Genomic DNA, 20505 nt, shown 5'->3' on the forward strand with positions numbered 1-20505 from the left:
GTCAAGGGAATAAAGGCAGCCACGGGTGGTATGGACAACACTCTTCGTCTCTTACGGCACGTGGCTTTAAATGTTAGCGTTCCCTAATAGATGCTGGCCGTACACTCCCTTGGCAACTATTGAAGCAACTGTGTGTGTGCGTGTATGCGGGATTGCGATAGGTGTGCACGTGTCCATATCCCTGTGCGATGAATGTGAAATTTGAGCACGTGAAACGTGTGAAACGTGCACACATTTCTTCGGAAGGGTTTTCAAATAGAATTATTCTGCTATTGACAAAAACAGTCGTAATATTATATTTCATTTTATTCTAACATTATGATTTTAGTGCTTTAGACAGATAGATGGGATATGGTATAGAGAGGCTCAGTTGTAAGACGAGCAGCAGGGCCTGGTGAGAAAGAGCTACTCTCCTTGGGGGGAACTATTACCTGTGGGATCATAGCCTTCCAGCTTGATGTTTATATATATATTATATACATAATTTTGCTTTTAAATATGTCATTTTGTATTTGGGTGCAGTATTCCCTCGTTATTCGCAAGGGAAACCTTCCGTGAATAGCAACTGTCATGGATAATGGAATTTTTTTTATGAATTACCTTAAATAAATACATATGTAATGACAATAGAGCCTGCATGCGGTGTGAGGGGACTAGTGGCCACGGGAGGTAATGACAGGGGAATCAGCCTACAGTGTGAATACACTAGTGGCCAAGGGATGTAATGACAGGGGTATCAGTTGTGAGTGCGAAGGGACTGGTGGCTACGGGAATGTTCGAGAAGGGAGTGTGGTCAGGTGATGGAAGAGGATGGTGGAGTCTGCCGGTGGAGCGAGCGTCCAGAGTCAGCGAGAATGATCGAGAAGGGGGGGGGCGTGGCCTGGGTTAGTATAAAAGGGAGATGCCCGGGAGACTCGGGGCTGTTGTAGTGTGGGTCTCCACCTGATGTCAAGTGAACGTGCCTTCAATAAAGTGCCATCTCAAGAGAAGTATGTCAAGTCGTCATTAAATTTCGATTTGAAGCTTCCATACACCTCGATTCCATACACCCAGCCATCAGATTCATCATGGAAGTCGAAAAAGATGGCAAGCTACCCTTTTTGGATGTCCTAATTAAAAGGAGACCTGATGGTTCAATGAGCCATTCAGGAAAGCCACAAATACGGATGCTTACCTTAAACCGGATTCCCACCACCATCCATCCCAGAAGAACTCCCTCATCAAGACTCTATACCATAGAGCCCAATGCATATCCAACCAGGAACACATTGCCAGTGAACTCAAACACATACGCCAAGCTCGTAAGGCTAATGGTTACTCCGACTACACAATCCGCAAAGCCATCACTCCAACCATCAAGAAGGATCCTGTTGAGGAGCCTTTCAAAACCATCACCTTACCCTACATTGCTGGGGTCACAAAAAAGATCTCCCAAATCCTAATTAAACACAAGATACAGGTCCGATTCAACACAGTACATAAAATCCGTGATCTGGTCCCGTCTATAAAAGATGTGGTTCCAGACATACAGTACCCTGGCATCTACAAACTAAGTTGCCTCTGTGGTAGCAGTTACATTGGAGAAACCAAACGACATGTCTCGGACCGCATCCGTGAACATAAAGCAGACCTGAAACACGGTAGGACAAACACCTCAGCCGTGGCAGATCACTGTTACAATTCAGTGGGCTCACATGACATTGACTTCTCCAAGACAGAGGTTCTTTGCAAGCCATCTGGCTACCATGAGAGATTCGTTCATGAGGCGATCCACATATACAAACAAAGAGACAATTTCAACCGAGAAGATGGATTCTAGCTCAGCAATCATTGGAAGGACGTAATAAACCATTTCGGATCTTAACTGATTGTGTTCACGTTTACGGTGACTTTCAGACCACAGTCCACTCACTGGCATTGACTATATATCTTGTATTCTCCACAGGGAATGGATTCTTTGCTCCGCTGCAAGTCTACCAGCACTACTCTCCCATTGACATATTATTACTTCCCTTCTACGTGACTTTACCGAAAGAACCAAGAAGATGAAATCGTCATTACACATACATAAATACGCTTTCTCTCTCATCACTTTATCTCGTAACTTTCTCACATCACAATTGTCTTTCATCACTTTATCTCTCATTACTTTATCTCATCACTTGATCTCTCATCACTGTATCTCATCACTTTTTTTCTGTTTTTCTCAATGCAGCAGTGTGTAGAGTTCCAGATGCGATTGGTGGATAGGCAAAATTGTGGCTAGCTAGTTCGTGAATAACGAGGGAACACTGCACTTGCATTATAATTAATTGTTTAATGAACACTAAATTGCACAATCTGTAACATTCTACAACAGGCAGCACACATTGTTAAAGCTTAAAACACACGTACTGGGCAAATGTGGAATTTGAATAATCGTTTCCATGATAACTGGCTAAGTTGTGGTGTATGCTAACCAGTAACTAATAATAATAATATTATAAAATAATTATTATTTTTCTCGCATCGTTCATGCAAAATTGCACAATGGCATACAAGAGAGGGAAGTAATGAAAATAAACTTTGGGCAAGGCATATAGCACACCCAAATCAGGTTAACTTTGTTACCTAGGCTTCACAGCCTCAACTTTACAAGTAATGCATTTCAATGTAATAAATGAGCAGAGGAAATCATAGCGTGCAGTACTACTTTAAGATAAACCTTAAGTACAGAGTGCGGGGTCACGTTTGCTGACGCATTATTTCTGATGACCTCTTCATCGATTAGTACTTCACGTAAACTATTATTTCGTGTTCTCACATGTGTTTTAATGTTCGCTATCCTCCATGCCGAATGCAACACTGACATCGTACATGAAAAAGTAATTGCTCGATCAGTGTTTATGCACAGCATGGCTTATATACCAGCAGCAACTGTGGCAATCTTGTACAGAGAATTGGCACAGCAGGAGCTGTAACAGTTGGCATTACTTTAGATGTTCGCACGTTATATAACAGAAGACATTTTAGAAATGTCCCTGCTTTAAAAATGTACATGCAGTGTTACAATATAAACCATGTTTATTGTGTGAAAAATGCATTTTCAAATTTGCATTTGGAAAAATACAAACGAGAAAATACAGCACAACGTCCCAATGCAGTCGGCGCCTCAGTGAGACCTTCCCAAAGGAGGATGATTGTTCTTCTTCCAAACTACAGCCTTGTTAATACCTTTTCAGGTTTACCAAAAGCAACGTTAAACTTCAGTTTCAATATTGAAACAGTTTCATTGTAACCAACGTAATCTCCTCGTATTTTTTTTATTGTTTCCTTCAAGTACATACTTCCAATTGTTGATTTGGAGGTTGCCGACATGCTCCCTTCTCACCAGTCTTGAACCATCACTGAGGGGTGGGGGGGGAATCGATCACCTCTCCCACACCTGAGGGGAGGGGCGGGCTCGCAGTCTCTGCTCGGCTGACTGGATGGTGATGCACTTAACCCTCTGGATGGTTAAAATGGTCACTGCATCCAGATGGTTTGGTCTGGCGATGCGTCGGTCGACTGGTTCACCTCGACCGACAACGCCTCCTCTGTATGCGTCCCGTTTTCTGCCAGGCCGGAGCGGAAGAAGAGACGCGACGAGCCCAGGGACTGAGCTATACTTTCCCTCCCTCTCCCTCCGAACCTCTAAAGATGTTTTATGCGTACATGGATGGGGCTCAGGTGGTGCTGATTGCTCTCAAGTGGACCAGGTGGTTCTCAGACCTTGTGACCAGCGATTTGGCGAGCAGCCATGGTCACGTCCTCTGCAGCCCGATTTCTTGTCCTCCAGGAGGACTCTGCACGTGTTTACCGTCCGCCTCAGGCTGGATGTGCCGGTGCCTCTTGGAAGAGACAATTTGGTAGAGTAGCGCTCTCGGCTGTAGTGTCGTAAAGGTTGTTGGTTGAGGTGTTTTACTTCCCACCTCGAATGGCTTTGTTGCTTATTCAAGACTGGTGAAAAGGGAGCTCCTATGAATACCAGGCTTAACGTGACCACTAAATACCTATTTTTACATAATTTATCAATCATCCATTTTTTGGAATGTGGCTGATAAATAATTATATTGTATTATTTAGTTTATAAAACGTTTTTAAGAATATGACTATAACATAATCTATGATCATTTGGATACAATTCCTTAAAATCCTAAAATGCATAAAATGCTCAATTAACAAATCAGTAAAATTATAAATTTACCTGATTAAGGTATACATTTTAAATACTTCATGAAAAAAGGTAAACAACTTGGTGGTTAAAAGCACGATTTGAAAGATGCATATTGGACACATCCAAGCAAGCCACAGAGGCAAACCAAGACAATAAATTGAGAATCCTGAGAGTAGAAGGAACAAGGTCACGAGTCAGCATGATTTGCTGCCTTGTATTAATCTAAAAAAATACCACAAACAGCTGAAACAGATAAATACAAAAAGTTCGTGCAATGTAATTGTCAATGACAAATCCCAATCGACTGCACTATGAGTGATCAGAGGGGCATAATCAGGTGTTGGTGCATATCGCATCCAAATAATAATTCAAGACATTGAGCATTATGTAAAAATTGAAATCATGAAGGGATTTTTTAAAATAAAATACAATATTTAAAACATGAGTTTGTTAAATTAGCACGATACTCTGGACACGAGTCACGGTGACCTCCACGTTGATGGCAATTGCAGCATTGTGCTACAAATAAGGACATAATGGAGGAGGGGAGTGACAGTTAGATGGAGGCAGGAGGGCAGAGAGACGGAACATTTGGAGAGAGCGTTATTAGAGAGGTCAATGCATAAGGAGAGAGGGTGTGCCCAATTTTTTTGAAAATTTACGAGCAAATTCCTGAATTGTAAATACCAACAGCAACATTGCCCCCTATTGGCAGACTAATGTCCACCTGTTAGCCAATGCTTGTGTACACCTTGTGCTGGACAGGGACAGCTGCCATGAGGGCGTCCCCTAAGCAAAAAATAACTGCGCTCTGAGATGTTTGTTGCATTATGGAGGCAATGCAATTCGAGTTGTAGTCGTAGCTCTTAGCAGGGGAGAGAATCGACAGTGCAGATAGCCAAGGGAATAGAATCCTCGTCCTCAGGGCAGCAAAGGGGAAAGTGCAACCTCGCAGTTTGTAGGGTTATTTTGGATTTTACCAAAAACGGCTGCGAGAGTGAAGTGTTGAGAACAGGGAGTAGAGCGATATGGGAGGAGAGGGGTGTGAGAGAAATATGTAAAAATTTACTTCAATGTCGAAAAATCCATGATCAAAACCAGATTTAAGAAGTTCATTGCCCTTTTGATTGATAACAAACAAAGCTAAAATGCCCACCAAGCTTTATTCTTCAGCTCTTCTTGGACCAATCTTAATTTAGGAGCTTTCGTGACTGCAGGAATTATTCTTTGGTTCTTTTCGGTTAAGTCACGTCTAAAAGTAAAATAAAATAATAAATTAAAATAACATATTACGACGTTTCGATTGCAACACAAGCAATCATCATCAGGCATAAAAGAAACAGCAACAAAAAATCTAACTAGAAAACTATAGACAGACATATAAGCAGACAGACATCACGACGGCACACAGAGAGAGGACACACATCGGAAAACTATAGACAGACATACAAGCAGACAGACATCACGACGGCACACAGAGAGAGGACACAAATCGGCACAAAGAGAGGGGTCGTTTCTGTGACGGTCCTTAAATATAGAGAGGGGGGGCGGGGACGGAGAGAGGGAGGGGGCAGAGAGAATTAGCACATCAATGAGTGTACGGCAACGTAGTGTACGGCAACATACTGCTGTGGAACGGGCACGCAAGATTGAAAACTAGGAGGCACACGAAAATTAAATAACCTAGCAAAATATCGAAATGTGATGTAATAAACCGACTCTCTGTGTTGTATTACATCACATTTCGATATTTTGCTAGGTTATTTAATTTTCGTGTGCCTCCTAGTTTTCAATCTTGCGTGCCCGTTCCACAGCAGTATGTTGCCGTACACTACGTTGCCGTACACTCATTGATGTGCTAATTCTCTCTGCCCCCTCCCTCTCTCCGTCCCCGCCCCCCCTCTCTATATTTAAGGACCGTCACAGAAACGACCCCTCTCTTTGTGCCGATTTGTGTCCTCTCTCTGTGTGCCGTCGTGATGTCTGTCTGCTTGTATGTCTGTCTATAGTTTTCCGATGTGTGTCCTCTCTCTGTGTGCCGTCGTGATGTCTGTCTGCTTGTATGTCTGTCTATAGTTTTCTAGTTAGATTTTTTGTTGCTGTTTCTTTTATGCCTGATGATGATTGCTTGTGTTGCAATCGAAACGTCGTAATATGTTATTTTAATTTATTATTTTATCTTCTTGGACCCTTCCGAATTAAGAGGTGGGCAGCAGCGCCCACGACAATCACAATTTACTGGACGTTCACTAAATTCCTCCAGTCACTTTGATCTGCAGCCAAACCTGGGGCCATCTGCTAAGCCGATCCACACGTGTTCCACATACTTTTAAAACAGCATTAATCCACCTGCGCTGGTCTACATGGCTTTATCTCTACATGTCATTGCATAACTCTACTCGCCAACCTGTTTGGATTAATTTCAATAGCCTATGCATTGAAAATACCCCTCTGAAATAAGAGAAAAGCTACTGTACATGCATAGGGAATTGCAATCGACGTTGCAACAATGTTACTTTACAATGTATTTATAAACAAAATTACAAGTCAAGGTGGTGTCTCCACAATCTTGATTTGAAGCTTTCATGACTGCAGGAATCCATACTCTTTGGTTCTTTCGGCAAAGTCACGTAGGTAGAAAAATAATATATATATATATCACGACGATTTGATCGCAACACAAGCGGTCGTCTTCAGGCGGAAAACAAAGAATCCAGCAGTGGAAGGAAATAATCCAGCAGTGGAAATGCTTTCCACTGTTGGATTGTTTTTTATTTTATTCATGTATTTTTTCTACCTACGTGACTTTACCAAAAGAACCAAAGAGTACGGTGTCTCCACACTTCAAATGTCCATTGCCATCCCTGAGGCAGTATTAACTGGCAATCCATACAACAAATATTCAGACCACACAACATATAACTGTGCACTGCCCAATCCACAAATACAAAGGAGACATCACGGCGACGCACTCCGCTGTTCCCGATGCGGTTGTGCGGCTTGACCACCTGGATGTGAAATTGTAGTTGTTGCTCTGCATCATCATCAGCAGCCGTACGAAAGAAGAAGAAGTGTTAACTTTAAAAACATGTGGCCCTAGTTGTATTAACCCATGACCATAATGTGAATTACAGTACAGTACTACTCGTCATCCGATCGTATTCCAGGCACAGTGCCACTGAGCTAATTGTGTAGCACCACAGGACAACATGTAACAGTTCTGTCATAATGAAGATATATTTTTTACGGCAATTCATACAAACCAAATCAAGCTTTACTAAGTTCGTGCGGTTATTTATATTTATTTTTTCACGATTCATGTTTGTGTTGAGAAATAGAAGCTTGGAACGCTACGAGGCTAGCTTGGATTAAACTTTATCGACATTGGGCAATACAACTGGAGCACAAGGTAAGCTTATCCATCATAATTATGTTCTATATCGTACAGAATATTCTTATTGTCCTATGGACAGGTTTTGGACAAAAGACAAGATGGACTTCGGGTGCGAAAACAATTCTCAAAGTGGCTGTCTGGACTGTTCTGGCTGAACTTGAGCACAGACTGTAGTTACAATCATAATTTCGTATTCTGTCTTGCGACGTTTCCATACCAATTTTATTCCCTGTATACTCGTGTGTGTGTGTTATTCTGCTTGAATTTATCCCAGGTCTCCATCGTATAAAACAGTTGTGTTGTCTCAGTGAGGGGGCGCCATGGTGGTGAGATGTTAACTAGCCCGCCTGGTATACAGGAGGTTGCGAGCTCAATCCCAAGCCTGATGCCTGGATATTTGTAGTTTGCATGTTCTCCCCGTGGTCGTGCGGATTTTTCTCCAGGTCCTCCGGTTTTTCCCTCCACCCTACGTCCTTCCTTGTGGAAGAGATACGTAGATGACACAAACTTGAATTGAAGCTTTCGTGACTGCAGGAATTACTCTTTGGTTCTTTCGATAAAGTCACGTAGAAATAAAATAAAATAAATAATAGATTACGACGTTTTGATTGCAATACAAGCAACCGTCATCAGGTGTGAATGCAAGCTCGGAGAGAGACACATATACAGAAAGAGAGAGACAAACACATACACGGAGAGAGACACATGTACAGAGAGAGACACACAGAGAGACACACACATAGAGAGACACACACGCAGAGAGAGACACACAGTGACACACAGAGAAACAACGCCTCTGTGACGAGGTATTTATATATAGAGAGTGGGGGGGGCAGACACATTAGCATGCCAATGAGAGCGGCAGGGGGAGAGAAATTGCAAGTTTGAGAAAACAAACCGAGTAAACTTAGAAATATAATGCAATGCAACACAGAGAGTCGGCTTACACAACATTTAACACTTTACCTGGTTTATTACGTTCTTCCAAAGATTGCTTAATTTGAAGTTAAGTATGAGAGAGGGGGGGGCAGAGAAATTAGCATGTCAATGAGAGCAAGAGGGGGAGAAAAATTGTGTGTCTCTCTCTCTCTCTGTATGTCTCTCTCCGTGTCTGTGTTTGTCTCTCTGTATATGTCTCTCTCTCCAAGCTTGCATTGACACCTGATGACGGTTGCTTGTGTTGCAATCGAAATGTCGTATTCTATTATTTATTTTATTTCATTTCTACGTGACTTTACCGAAAGAACGTAGATGACACGTTCGTCATCTGGCCACATGGCCTACCAGCGCTGGGCCAATTCTTCAACCACATACATTCCATACATCCAGCCATCAAATTCACCATGGAGGTGGAAAAGGATGGCAAGTTACCATTCTTGGATGTTTTAATCGAAAAGAGACCAGATGGCTCAATGGGACACTGTCTAGGGCAGGGGTCGGCAACCTACGGCTCCGGAGCCGCATGCGGCTCTTTACGGGCTGCTTCTTGACGATATGTACGTATGTACATAGATGCATTGCGGCTCTTGAAATACTGAATTTTGTACCGAATTGGGAAGAAATGGCTCTTCTTGTTATTTTGGTTGCCGACCCCTGGTCTAGGGAAAGCCACACATAGGATGCCTACCTAAAACATGACTCTCACCACCATCCAGCCCAGAATAATTCCCTCATCAAAACTCTACACCATAGAGCTGGTTGTATTTTCAACCATCACCACCTAGCCAGTGAATTGGAGCACGTACACCAAGCCCTCAAGATGAATGGATTTTCGGACTACACAATCCGTAAAGCTATCACCCCAACCGTTGTAACTATCTGAGGACCCAATCAAAACCATCACCTTGCCATACATAGCAGGGGTTATCAAAAAGATTTCCAAAATCATGAGCAAACACAAGATCCAGGTTAGATTTAACACAGTACATAAAATTCGTGATCTGATCCCATCTGTGAAGGATGTGATCCCTGACATGCAATATCCCGGTGTCTACAAACTAAGCTGTGTCTGCGGCAGTAGTTACATTGGGGAAACTAAGCGACATGTCTCGGACCGTGTTCGTGAACATAAGGCAAATCTGAAACACGGTAGGATCAATTCCTCGGCCGTGGCTGACCATTGTTTTAATGCTGTGGGCACACACGAAATTTATTTTTCCAAGACGAAGGTACTCTGCAAACCCACTGGCTATCAACAAAGATTCGTTCATGAAGCCATCCAGATATATAAACACAGACACAATTTAAACCGAGATGATGGGTACAAAATGAGCGATCATTGGAAGGATGTTATTAACCAGTTTAAGTCATAACTGGCTGTGATGTTTCCATCTTACCTGCCGATGTTAGCAGTTATTTCCGACTCTCTGAGTTACATTACTAGGTTGTACATGAACAGGCTAAATGTCTCACTAACACAGCCACTGCTGCTCTTTTCCTTCAATGTGGCGGTGGCTCTCGTTTTTTAACAGGCAAAATTTCTCACTAACACAGCCACCGTTGTGGTGGTTCTCTTACATTAACATGCTAATCTATCACAACACAATGGCCACCTCCACAGCTTTGTTTTCCTCGATGTGGCAGTGGCGTCTGATTTTCTGACATTGACATGCTAATCTTACATTAACAGGCTAAATGTCTCCCTAACACAGCCACCGTTGTGGTGGTTCTCTTACATTAACATGCTAATCTCCAGAGGTGTGGACTCGAGTCATGTGACTTGGACTCGAGTCAGACTCGAGTCATGAATTTGATGACTTGCGACTCGACTTGGACTTGCATAACAATGACTTTGTCCCACCTATGAGATGTGGACTCGAGTCATGTGACTTGGACTCGAGTCAGACTCGAGTCATGAATTTGATGACTTGCGACTCGACTTGGACTTGCATAACAATGACTTTGTCCCACCTCTGCTAATCTCTCACAATACAATGGCCACCTCCACAGCCTCGTAATCGTGGAGGTATATCAGCCTTCCGATCTTACATTTACACACCAATTCCATCTCTAGCCCCGCCCACTTACCCTTGAGCTACACCCATCTCAAACCTATATAACATCCTGCTTCAGCAGCTCTCCCGCTATATTTTTTCACCTGATGACGATTGCTTGTGTTGCGATCGAAACGTCGTGATATTTTTATTTTTCTATCTACGTGGCTTTACCGACACACCCAAAGAAAATAAATTCCTGCAGTCATGAAAGCTTTAAGTCAAGATTTATATTTTTGTCAGTTTTAAACATTAACCTTAACCTATTAATTTACTCCCATTAAAAAAAAACCAGTATATATCTATCTTGCTTCTATCGGCTAGAAAATGGAAAGCAAGCTTCACGACATTGCTTATTTTGCTCCTGTATATCATTACATCTTCCACACATAGTTAATTTGTTTCGATATGTAACTTTTATTTATTTTCATGGTGATACCAAGGTGAGGAGAATGTGTAAAACATGTCTATATTGTGTACGAATACCATTTTACATTTACCAGTGCTCTCCAAAATGTTCTGAAAAGATAAACATGCACATTCAGATACTCTGCTTTGTAACACTCAATGTAAAAAAGTATAAACTTAGTTTTTCCTCAGGCATCCCCAATTTATATGTTTAAAAACCCTTTTCAAATGCTCCGTCAAAAAAAAATCTGTTTACCATTCTGAGATGCCAACACCGAAGGAGTAACATTACAGATAATTACATGAAGTGTTACATTTTACCATCACATTGTTTCACAGCAGGTGACACTCTCAGCGCCACGGCAACTGTCTCGCTCTCGCTTATTACCGCACTTGTTAAATATGGAAATGCTCGCTCTTTCTCCACGAGCGTGGCAGTGCAACAAATAAGCCGCACGACACCGTGGAGGGGGGGAGAGCAGTCTCCCAAACCGCCAGACTACAAAAACATTTTAGAAAAGCAGACAATGGACAATTTGGAGCTGTGTTTTTTTACTTATTCTGGGGGGGGGGGGAACAGGAATCTCAGTGTGGAAGGATTAAATAATGATTTCCCCCTTTAATTTCCGCTCATCGCCTATCTCACCTCGCAGTCTCTTCTTCTGCGTTTCTCTTACTGCATAGCAGCCTTAATTTTAGCCTTTTTCACACAACCTTTCCACCCTCCTTTCTATCCTTTCATTCACAAGTTAATTTAATAATAATCATTATCAGCCAAGATGAATCCACTGCTGGATGAAGGCCTCCCCCAAGCTGTCACCATCTCTCACGCTTCTGTGGTGTAACCATCCACCGAGCACCTGCACACGAGCTGATTTATGTGCTACTCTCAACAATGGACGTTCTCTTGAAATAGTTCCATTGGTTGAATGCCACTCCATCACTTTTCTTAAATATAAGTGATCATTGCTTCTCGTAATGTGTCCTGCTCAAGCCAACTTTTCTTAACGCCTGTATATTTAGGGGCGCCACCGTGGCGACATGTTAACTACCTCGCCTGGTATACAGGAGGACGTGGTGTTTGATCCCAACCCTTACGCCTGTATATTTGGAGTTTGCATGTTCTCCCTGTGGTCATGTGTATTTTCTCTAGCGCCTCCGGTTTTTTCTCTCCATATTTAAAAACATTCGTTATTTTGCTGCTATACATTTCCACATGATAAACCACTTTGTTGAGCCATCATTTGTGGCCAGGTCACTTCTAAAAAAGAGCTACATAGCTCAGTGGACCTTACTTGGTGAAGTAATAATTGTTTAGTTTTAAGTTTTTAACAGTTCGAATGCATTCCTCTTTGAATGCTTTCCTCTGTTTGCCTCTCAATGTAATTCCAAGCATTGTGCCCTTCCTCAACTTGGCCCCGATGGAAATACTTTCCTCTGGATATACTTTATGATAAAATAAAATAAAAATCACAATATATGCATAATATAAAGTCACACTACATGACACAAATTGATGAGCAACTTAATTTCCGCTTCAGTTAGCGTTTAAACTCACATGTATTGGCTGCGGGCGTAATCTTCCTTTACTGACACTTCATACTCAGCAGCTGTGCAATAAATTGATGTACGGTAGCCCTTTCAAGGGCTTTTAAATGGATGTGGTCAAATCAGCCAACATGCTTCTTAGCCAATGATAATTTTATTATTTCCCTTCTACGTGACTTTACCGAAAGAACCAAGAAGATGAATCCCTGCAGTCACGAAAGCTTTAAATCGAAATTTAAGCCAATGAGAATTCCAATCAGTTGAAAAATAAAAGTGTACATGTCCTAATTTGTATTAAGTGTGCACAAATAGTTGAACACGTAGGCTTTCGCGACCAATACATTATCCAGCGAATCGTCACAGCACTCTAATGTTAAATGTTGAGGGTTACTCTTCAATACACCGGTCTGCTGAATTAGTAACGAATTGGCACGTTTTGCTTGCATGACAACCCTTACTAATTGCCTCTGCCAAGTAGTGGCAGGTTTAACGACGCATTTATATTTACGCGACCTAACCCAAAAACCTCTATTGTGTGAATATATACTGAAGTTAAATATATAGCATTACAGGAAGAAAAAAAAACAATGCCCTGCAAACTCCACATATATATGCTATATATATGAGATGTATCTTCAGATTATTTGTTGTTACTTGTGTTCGCCACAATGATGCTGATGATTATTTTGTGTTAGGTATTCTACAATTGTGCATCGAAACAGGACCCATATCTTAAAGAGAGAGGGCCATTGCCTATAATCGCAGTTCGCCAACATTTTTTCAAGCAAGCCAAAACTGTCTTTTTGGTTATTTCGGTAAAGTAACGTAGAAGGGAAATAATACAATAATAAAAATAAAACATAATAAAATAAAATTCTCACGACGTTTCGTCCACAACGCAAGCAGCCGTCCTCAGGTGAAGAACAGGGCTGTCGGAAAGACAGCGTCCCAATGAATGAAGGGTTCATTTTATTTTTATTATTATTTTATTTCCTTTCTACGTGACTTTACCGAAAGAACCAAGAAGATGAATCCCTGCAGTCACGAAAGCTTTAAATCGAAAGCCAAAATGCTGATAATATAACGTATGTCGATACTGGTCCAGAGTTTGCTTGCATCGAGCCAATGCTTATGAAATCATGCACTCCCAGATGGCGTTGTGTTTGACTGGAGGTGTAAAACACTATTTTGTTTTACCTGAAGGGACATATATGAGGGAGATAAATTGTCTGCATATTTACATAGTATTGGATTGTTCCTTGCCTCACCATTTTGTTTTACACACAGACAATGGATATCTGCAGCAGCCTATAACAACCCGTTTTGCGCATGGTGGTAGCCCATCTAAATGTCACCCATGCTCAATTCTGCTTAGCTGCTGAGATTTGGCCACATTGAGCTTTTGTTTTAGGTAGCAGACAGCAGTGCAGAAGAAATATCCATTGTTGTACAGTATGACTCTACAGGCAGTCCATGGGTTACGGAAGACCCGAATTACGAAAATGCTCCCATAAATCATGTATAGAAAAATGCAATACTGTGCGCGTAAAATGTTTGCATTAGTTACGTAAGCGCAAATAGTGCAGCGCGGTTAGGTTATGGATGAATACAGTGGAGCGAGGCATAAGGCAGGGCCGCATATTCCCCCAAGGCGGTGGTGTCCTGTAAAGCACTCCCGAGTGCGCTGTTACTTTGTTACCCTGAGTAGAATCTACAAGCCACGTCGTCTCTTTTCCTTTCATATCATTACGTAATTGTTTGTTTTCTATGCTTCGTGGTATTCATAAATATGTTCCATCAGTTTGATTATGGGTAGTGTTAGGGTAGATATTCGATAAAATGAAAGAATCATAGGCAGTGTAGCGATAGAAAACAGACGACAGTGCAATACGGTGCTGAGAGAAAAGGGTAATAGGGGAGGCACAGCTTTTTTCGGATATGGGATTTTATCGTTGATTTTGGAGGAAAACTGTTCAGTTTCCGACAAACGGAAAATTTGGGTTACGGATATTTATTGGGGACTGCCTGTACTCTCTATACAACAACCTTGTGTTGACCAGCTTAATGGTCAAAATAACTCCCATGACCCACTCAGTATGGAATACACTCATCCAGCAGGAGTTTCATGTTATGGCCTTTAATTTGTTTCTGGTCAATCCTAAAAGATGTTGAATGAAAGTAAACGTGTTTCACTGCCAAACATTGTTGTGCGAGTGCTCATCACTGGACCAGGTGCAGATATTCTACATTCCTATGTCAGAGGCCAGTCCCTCCACAGGACAGCAAAGAATCACTTGTATGTATGTTGAACTTCTTTCGCACCGTACGTAGCCAACTGTGCTAATCTGAGGTGCGGGGGGAGGAAAACAAACTAAACACAAAAATAAGTTCTAAAGACACAATTTTTTTATCTATATTTAAAAGTGCATAGCTCCAGCGGTTTCCTAATATCGGAAGGAAGAGCGTTCCAGACGGCAGCAGAAGCGCATCTGAAAGCGCCACACGATGCGATGACCATCTTTGTTTGATGATTAGCCAAAATCTTCTGCGAGGATGACCGGAGTTCGCATCATAGTTTATGCTTCTTGACGAGATCAGCATGGTATTATGGTTCATTTGTGGCAAGCACTTTTGCGTGAAATAAGTGTGACTTCACACAAAGTAAAACAAATTATATGCAACAACATTCTGATAATCTCCCCTTTTGTTGCAGCCCTGAGTCATTGGTATATATTATATTTTCCACTTGGTAGAAGCCAGTTTCTCCATAGGATGATAACTGTTGGCCTCAAGCAGTTTAAACCACAGTGCCACCCAGCCAGATATCTCACGTAGTGTGATTCTTAATCCACCCTTGTGGGATAACGGGCTTTTCAATTTTCAAGACCGTGCTAAATACAACCCATGATTCATTCACCATCCGGACATGCACATTGGAATTACCACTCGGAAAGATGCACAAGTTACTTAGTTATATCTCGGAAAATGTTTAACTCAACTTTGTCCAGAACAGTGGCTTGAAGCCATGTCTCATGGAGCCAAGTTTAAGGCCACTGAGCTTCAAAGAAATGTGGCTTCATGTATTTCTTATTTTATTATTTTTATTTTATATTGTGGGTTTTTTTCTTTTATTATTTTCAATTTATTATTTTTATTTTTATTATTTTAAAAACATTTCTTTAAATATATATATATTTTTTAGTTTTAAGTCAAAATTTACAAAATCAACTGCAGCTCCAAAGAGCATTTGTACAACTCTTAAGGAATCAACGTTATTAGATCACTGTTATAACCTGGAGAATGTACGAGTAACTAATGTAATGGTCATAATGATACAGTAATACATACTCTTTGTTTACTCAGGGAAGCATCATTACAACTCAAGACTTTTCTCAAAAACAAACTATTAAAACACTATTTTTTTCCAGGTAAGGCCCACTGAGCTACAACGCTCTTCTTCTGAATTGACCTGGCTATCACAAATGACAGCTCAATTAAATGGCTTCTCGTGTGGAAATATGTAGCAGCCAAATACTCTAAACGCATGTTTCTAAATGTGGAGAAAAAAACCGAAATTACCCGGGGGAAAATCCACATGACCACGGGGAGAAAGACATGTCAACTCCAAATATGCAGGCGTCAGGGTCGGGATCAAACCCACAACCTCCTTCATACCAGGCAGCGTAGTTCACATCTCACCACTGTGGCACCTACGGATCCTGCTCATGATGTTTGACCAATTCCTCTGCATGCAGCAGAAAACACCCAGAGAACACGACCCACACACATGAGTGGCACCAACTTTCGAAGTTGTGGGTTGGATTGCGATTGAATGAGAATGTCAAAATACCAGTGGCCAAGTCACGTCAATCCACGAGCAGGCTGAATGATCCCATGATCCCGTCCATCTTGGTCCCTCCTGGCCGCATCCCACCCTGCTGCAAGCAGCACAGGAGGTGCAGCAACATGATACACCCAGCTATTGCTATTCTGGGGCTTGTTTTTAAATGTGTCAGCACGGGCAACTTGTGTCTGTGTCTTCTTGGTTCTTTCGGTAAAGTCACGTAGAAGGGAAGTAATAAAATAATAAAACTAAAACATAATAAAATGAAATAATTCTCACGACGTTTCGGCTACAACGCAAGCAGCCGTCTTCAGGTGAAGAATGAGACACTACCAAGCTAGGAGCTTATATATAAACTGGGTTGGAGGTGGAAGAGCGCCTTAACAAAAAAGAATGTGCATATGAAGAGGAATTTAGCATATTCATGGAAAATGCGTAGGAGGTGGGCGGGGGGGGTTCAAAGGCATATTATGCCCATGCATTATGCAGGATCAACAGCACCAAGGGGGGGGGGTGCAGGGAGTAGCATTAACAAAGGAAAGGAATGTTATTGATATGTAGCTGCAGTTACTAAACAACCACGTAGAAAACTAAAGTGTATGTGTGTAGTGTGGGTGGGTGCACGCGTATGTGCGTTAAAATGTGTGTGTCACAGAGATACGGTGCCACTGGTTTATAGCTTTTACTAACCGGCAATGATTGGTGTCAATGAGGATATTTTAAGGACAGTTTGACAGACTGAAATGTGGTGTGGCTAGAACCACACGGAGCTGGCTGCCCGTCTTCTCGGTGCTGATTTTGTATCACCACATTAGGTTCCCTTTTAAGTTGTGTTTTACCTGGGGAAGGAAAAAGATAGGTTCGGATAACACACCACTGATTTTGTGCAGGGATAGGAATCAAATCCAGGTCACCAATATCATATCTCAGTGGAATATCCATTGGATAGTTATTTATAAGCTACTGCACACCACTATGGCCGTTGACCAAATTATGTTTGAAGCTGCCTGAATTAAGTTAATTACTGCCACAAATGTTGCCCTCATCCCTATCTCATAGCCATTCCTCTAACCTCAAATCTCCCAAACACAGAGGGCAACAGTGTCGCCAGGGCTATGGAAAATAAAATGCTCAATGCCCTATTAGCATTTTGCTGGAGAGAAAGAGCATACGGATGGTAATAATTCCTTTTATTTACATAGGAAAGCCTCGCTGAGTTCCAAGACTGTTTATTTCAGAATGGTTCTGCATTGGCACGTTCAGCCAGTTCCAAATCATGCTTGGCTTTGCGGATGAAACCAGAGCACTCAGAAAACCAACATACATATGGGAAAACAACTTTCAAAGAACCAGACAGGTTCAATAATCCATTCCTGTGTGCTCCCACGTTCTGGCACCGGAGAATGAAAATGTTGATTGGGAAATGCTTCCAGAACGATCACGCCTCCACATTAAGTAAGAGGTGTAAGGTAAAGTTGGAGCCCTGCAACTGGTTGCTCATGCCACTGCTAGCAGAAGCGTCTCTGCAAGAAAAAGCTCTGGAGAGGCGGCTCTACAGAGCTCCACTCGAGGGTATTTGGCCTACTCTTCCATACTGGTCGGGCCTCTTGAGACTTGCCAATCAGCCAGCTTTAGTGTCAAGTCCAATAAAATCCGTATTATCCGCGGCCTTATTTCTTCCTATTATCCACAGTTATCCGGGATTTAGCTGCGTCACAACACTCGCTAATTTTCTGCAAAAAATTACGTCTAATACCCGTGGGGTTCTGGGATTTAAAACAAATGGCCATAATCAAAGCAAGTGCACGGGAGGTACAGCACTTGTAATGATCGGCGCGACGACACAGGCACACACACAGACTTGCATACACACAGAGGCACGGTGGCACACATGGCAACGCACAGAGAGACAGACACAGATACATGGAGACACACCAAAGATAGAGAAAAAGATGAAGACAGAGAGACACGGATATGGAGAAACAGCAATAAACGTCCCCTTTTTTGTCCGTGGGCTTATGCAGGACAGCTCGCTAGCCTCTGACAAGTGTAATACATGAGGTAATAAAATAATAAAAATAAAACATAATAAAACAATTCTCACGACGTTTCGGCCACAACGCAAGCAGCCGTCTGAGGACGGCTGCTTGCGTTGTGGCCGAAACGTCTGAGGACGGCTGCTTGCGTTGTGGCCGAAACGTCGTGAGAATTGATTCAAGATATAATCCCTTCATTGCCTCACTTGATACAGCTAATCTGGCTGTGACGGTCCCACCTGATGACGGAGACTTGTGTTGCCTCCGAAACGTCGTGATTTTTGTTTTTATTTTATTTTACTTTCTACGTGACTTTACCGAAAAAACCTAAGAAGATGATTCCTTGCAGTCACGAAAGCTTCAAATCTAGAATTAATCACAACTCTGTAACAGCAACTCTGCTCGCTCCGTGCCCAAGCCCTCCGCAACTCTGCGAGCTTTGTGGCGTCTGCACTTTGCTCGGCGTGTGCTATGGACCTGCGAATCTGTGACCTGTGCAGCCCTCCCTGCTCGGCCTCCGTCTCAGACCAGTGAGCTTGCAGCCCCGTGACTGTGCATTGGAGCCTGGGACTTTCATCACGAGCTATTAAGACTGTGTTGATCTTGGCATAACCTCACCAAGTACTTTCTACTGCGGCCAATGATGATTTTGTCTATTTGAGTTGTGTTGCCTCCTTTGTCCTGTAACCCCCAGAAAACCTTGCACATTCTTCCGTGTTGTTCATTGCAAACCCCAGTCGCTTGTTTACTATTTGCCTGGACCATTACCCTCGAATCGGTTTCCTTTGACAGGTCTGCAATTTTAAACAAAATAGATTGAGGCTGTGTACAACTTGTACCGTGGTTTATAGACATTCGGACAGTGACACCTCAGGTGAGGTTGCGAATAAATAAATAAATAATCGGCAACTCGACTCTGTCGCGTGTTTGTCAGTGGATATTTGGTGTGTTCTCATAGATCGCCCATGGAGGAAGTTGGGTTTGTGCCTTTCGGAGCTTCTACAATGTCACCTCTTAGAGGCGACAGCCACCAGACCTCAAACCTTACCCTCTCACACACACACTCTGATGGATATTTAAAATAACATTTTGGTTTTTAATTCAAAGCTCGGATGGCAGTTGACTCAACTCAACACTGCATAAGGTTGCTAAAAATAGTATCTACTTTATCGGAAGTCAGTGATTGTCCTATGCAGCGGCTGGTTCCCACCATAAAAACGCGGAATTTTCACCACTGGTTTGAAGCCCCCAACAAAGATAACTGCTATCCTATGCTCGTTTGAGCAGTGAGACAATTGTGACTTCAGGCGACGTTTGTCTGAAATAGAAACCCACTGGCCGAGAAACAGCTTTTGGGTTCATAAGTAAAAATGTATTCAGAGTCCAAAACCCCCAATTTAAAAAAAAAAACATCATTGTGCTGTGCTTTGGGCCATGGTGTAAAATTTGTCTTGTCCGATCCAGCTGGGTAACCCCGGAGGCTAAAACCTTTGTCAGAGTAATGAGCCAGCACCGCTGGAGAACCTGGATGCATGTTTGGTGTGCCCACTTAAGGTCAAACCAGGTCTCGCGTAGAGTTTGATGGCCTCGGCTCAGTCACTGTTGATTGCACAAGAAAATCCCCATCTTTAAGAATACGGTGCCGTATTTTGAATTATTTTGGTCCTGCACACTTGATCAAATAGAAAAGGGATGAACCGGAAAACACAAAAAGCAATTGTTTTGGGTGATGAAAGAGAGACAACCATTGTTGCACATTTGAAATAAAGCACTACAATTGCTTTTAATATTTTTTATGCCAGTTATGTACCATATATTTATTTAACTTTATATTTAAATAACTGCAAAATATGTATAATTATGGATTATTTGTTTGCTGAATAAGCTTCATAATATATGCAAAGCCTAATAACAATCACCCGAAATGCACTCCATCTCTTTAGACCTTAGAAACTAAGCAGTTATGAGTCCGAATAGTGCTTGGGATGAATGCCCACTCTGCATCAGAGGTTGTAGGCTGCTATTGTGCTAAGTGGTCAGCAGAGAGCAGTGCAGCAAAATCCAATTTCTTTACAGGACTGTATATT

The 20505-nt window shown here is 42.1% G+C and overlaps 1 protein-coding gene across 4 annotated transcripts in view; it reads right to left on the reverse strand.

Annotated features, from left to right (window-relative positions):
- Positions 1–20505, reverse strand: part of ADCY2 (adenylate cyclase 2) — a 300516-nt gene that overhangs the window by 267790 nt on the left and 12221 nt on the right. The window contains exon 2 of one of the 4 annotated variants that reach the window (XM_078864181.1): positions 16389–16476. The exons of the other annotated variants lie outside the window; for them this stretch is intronic. The gene's annotated coding sequence lies outside the window, so the exon portion shown is untranslated. The remainder of the gene's footprint in view (positions 1–16388; positions 16477–20505) is intronic. 4 annotated transcript variants of the gene reach the window in all.

This window comes from Lampetra fluviatilis, chromosome 17, assembly GCF_964198595.1.
Source record: "Lampetra fluviatilis chromosome 17, kcLamFluv1.1, whole genome shotgun sequence".
NCBI classification, from domain to species: Eukaryota; Metazoa; Chordata; class Hyperoartia; order Petromyzontiformes; family Petromyzontidae; genus Lampetra; species Lampetra fluviatilis.